Below are 3,963 nucleotides of genomic sequence, written 5' to 3'. Positions count from 1 at the left end.
TCTTCGAAGACTGCCTTCCTCGGAGGAGAAGAAGAGGAAGACGAAGAAGAAGTGGTAGAAGCCACCGGTTCGATTCTCCCGTGGCGTGTATTTATGCGTTACGTCATCGGCGAGTCACGACGAGGACGAGGTAGATTGGCTCTTGGGTATCAAGCTCGAGAGACAGCCGAAACACCAGGGGGTCTCGATCACAAGAATAAGTGATATCGAATTCAACGAGACACTATCTCGCGGATTACCAACCGCCACCAGAGCCGCGGATGCGAAACGCGTTGGCCCGTGTCCACCTTCTTCTTGAACGCGTCAGATCGGTGCATCGACTGGACGTACGTGCACTTCCATGCACGTGGCAAGAGACCAGCCGGGTGAAAGCGAGATGTACCCGCGGGCACCTCTCGCTACGGGCTGACGGATCGCTTAGATGCCGTTGATACCGCAGGTTAATCTGGCCAGTCATCTACGCGAACGTTAAAAACTGCGAAAACCGGGACGCGCAATTTTCGCGGTTATCCAACCGGAATGGTGATGGCTGTTGCGCGATTTACTCGCCATCATGGAGGATGGTAATTGACCTGAATGATATATTATTTTTGAAGAGGATCTAAGTTACAGAATATTATTAATAGCTGCATCAGAGAATAAATTATCTTGCTAATTTTATTAATATTTCACGCGCTATAATTTATACTAAATCTTTCCCGCCTAAAAATAAGAAGCTTAATTTATACTCGAAAGAATGCAATTATATTACCTCATAAGAATGTAAATAAATGTATATCGAGTACTTATTAATTCGTAGACTCCTTTTAATTATAAGAGAATATACCTTTAATTTTGGGCAAACACACACAGCAAAGGAATAAATAAAAATTGAAAGTTTATGTAAAATAAAAATTATACAAGATACCTTATACGATCCTGTGTGTGAAAAAAATGATAGAATGTCCGAACTCCATACTATCAGTGAATACGGAACTACGAAAAAAATATACTAGTAATGCTCAATTTAAATATCAAAAGGCTAATAAATTTAATCTCATTAAAATTCATCATGAATATTAAACAGTTCTTTTTCGTTACAGTTGATACCGGAACATTAAAATTTTACCGAATTGTTTGATGGATTGTCAGACACGTTCAAACCTTCATTTTCTCCGAAGATTCTAAGCACGGCATATATGAGTTTTATTCGCATAATCATGGCAATTCACATACGCGAACGCAAACGAAAACCGGACTCTGAAGATCGCAGTGACGGTTATTTATTGAGCGCGCTAATGATTCGCGTGAAGTGTCCTTTAATTCTGACGATGCCATAATTCGATATCATTCCCGGGAATACGCAATGCAATGCCTTGGATTTTTCATAGCAATAAAATAACGATTTACGATTATGCGCGACTATAAAATTTTATCGTGGAAAACAATGAGTAATAGCTCGATGAGAGAGAGAGACACGAGGCAGAGGCTATAGAATCCCCCAGTATCCGAGTGTAGATAGGTAGGTCAAGCACGGCTGGATAATACCACTTCAAGGTGGTTGTACTAGTTTGACAGTCTCGAGAGTACAATTCTAGACGAGAATGGGAAAGTTTCGAATATATTACTTGGCAAAATTTGACCTGTAGACAAACGGCCTTAGCACCTGTCAACGGAGTGCGAATACCAAGAAATCCGTCATTAATTCGGAAGAAGACGGTGCTATTATAGATATTTAACCGATACTTAACCGGTAATGCTAATGGAATTTGTTTTGTACCTTGATGTTAATGGATGAAAAATTATGCCTGCAAGGTTATTCGAATATTTCCAGTTTGATACATTTGCTGTAGTTAATTTTACCATTAGTAAAGCAGTTACTAAGTAATATATCATTAGTATATAAAATGCATTTTATCTGAAAATAAAATGGATAAAAGAAACTTGATGAAAAATATGACTTTGATATTATACTTAAGAATATGATTATAATTAAGAATTAAAAGAAATAAATATATTAAAAATGTAAGCTTTTTATATTACATCTTTGATGATAAATTTCGAGATATAGATTCTGCCTATTTGTGAATTCTAGAATGCAAATTTTTCTATAACGTGGGAAATTAACGCAATAATTGTGTCACGATTGGCACAAATATAGATTTCTCTACATGTTGGATTTAATGGTAGTAATACGTAATTATAAATTTTTTATTCTCTCTATGGAAGATATAATAGAATCTCTCTCTACGATGAGAAATGATACTTATCTCTGTTTGAACAACATAGCGTAATCATCAGTTGCTGAAATTTATCTTCAGAGATATTCGCGACGATCTCGATATGCATTTCGAAGCTGAAGGCTTGTATCTCAGAACGTCCAAGAAAATCTTTATCTTGCAGCAAAAAGAATTGTTCCTTTGCTTATACAGGGTCAAGGAGACTAACTGCCGAGGTGCGTCGTAATTTTACTGTTTCGAGATAAAAAGGAACGTCTACGCTATTGCCACTTTATTATGTATAGCCGTAGCGCAGTATCGAGTGTGTGTATATGTATATATATATGTGTGTGTGTGTGTATATGTGTGTGTATGTCAATGAAAGAAGTCAACGGTTTACATTTCGTATTGATTGACAGGAGTTTTTGCGCAAGAGAACCTTGTCAATCATCGCGTTCGTTATTGGCGGTGTTTCATTATCTCCGTCGTTTGAATCGATCGAACTGTCCGATTTAATCCTTTTTAGAGTGCTGAATCCGTATCCGCCGAAAGAAAATCTTCTGATTTTTTATATATGAATTGTTTTTTATATGGCAATAAATATTTCAAAAATTTTTTAACATTAGCACTCAATAAAAAAATTATTAAAGAAATTACCTAATCAAAAAATACAATAAAAATATACAATTTTAAAAATTTTCTGAATTTTTTTCGTGATAAAAATGTACGATTGTTATATCCGAATACATATGAAGTATCGTCCTTTCATCAATTTACAATTTACGAAATTTATTTTTGTGGTAAAATAACTTTTTTTCGTTCTAGTTTTTAAATGGAATCTGGGTGAAGTATTATAGAACGACGTCATTCGATCGGAATATAGCTTGGATATAAACTGATGCACAAGGCCTATAAAACCTTGATGCTACATAACAACTAAGAAGAGGGGAGATAAGAGACACACGGTATACGCGTAGGTATGTGCAATACGAGCGATCCGTAATCGTCCAAGGAAGGCAAGTGTCGTAGGTGTTTTCCATAGGTTTCAGTTTCTTTTAACTAGTGTTACCGTCGACTAGTGTACGTTTGTTATGTCTTTTTCTGTTTGTGTCGCTTCTAACTCGTTAATCATTTATCATTGATGCATCTAATATAAAAATATTTCTCGGTATGTTTATCATGCGTTATAATACAACTTACTCGTTCAGCAATTAAAATCTGCAAATTTTTTTGTGCCAGAAAGATAATTAAAAATCCCAAACGTGAATCTCTTGATTCAAGAGAAGAGAAATTTCTTTCTCAAAATATTTAATTATATATTTATCTCATGTAATGCATGATTATAATGTAACTTTTATATTTGGTCTTTTGTTAAAATTCACGCTTGTTTTTTTCATTCTTGTCGCGCAAAAAAAGTAACAGATAAAAATAAGAGACTTGAATACTATCACCGAGAAGGAACGCAAACGGATATTTCCATTTCATTTGCGGCTGTGTGTCGTCAAAAAGATAACGCGCAACATTTACTTACTTATTGTGCCGTCGTTTTTCCAGGCAGTTTGTCGGATCACAGTTGGAAGATATCCGCGGAATATTTTTCGTGAGTGGCATCGTTGCCGAAGAGAAGATCGTGGATCCACCAGAATCTTAAGAGGGGATCCTCGGGGTCGACGACCGATCAGGTGTACGCAGGACCGGCGCACCTCTGAAAAGAGAGAATCGACATTAAAGTCGCGTAATCGCGATAAAGGTTGTAGCAGCGAGA

Source organism: Formica exsecta, unplaced genomic scaffold (assembly GCF_003651465.1).
Source record: "Formica exsecta isolate Colony F162 unplaced genomic scaffold, ASM365146v1 scaffold475, whole genome shotgun sequence".
In the NCBI taxonomy this organism is placed as follows: Eukaryota; Metazoa; Arthropoda; class Insecta; order Hymenoptera; family Formicidae; genus Formica; species Formica exsecta.
Note: the sequence above shows the minus strand (reverse complement) of the source record.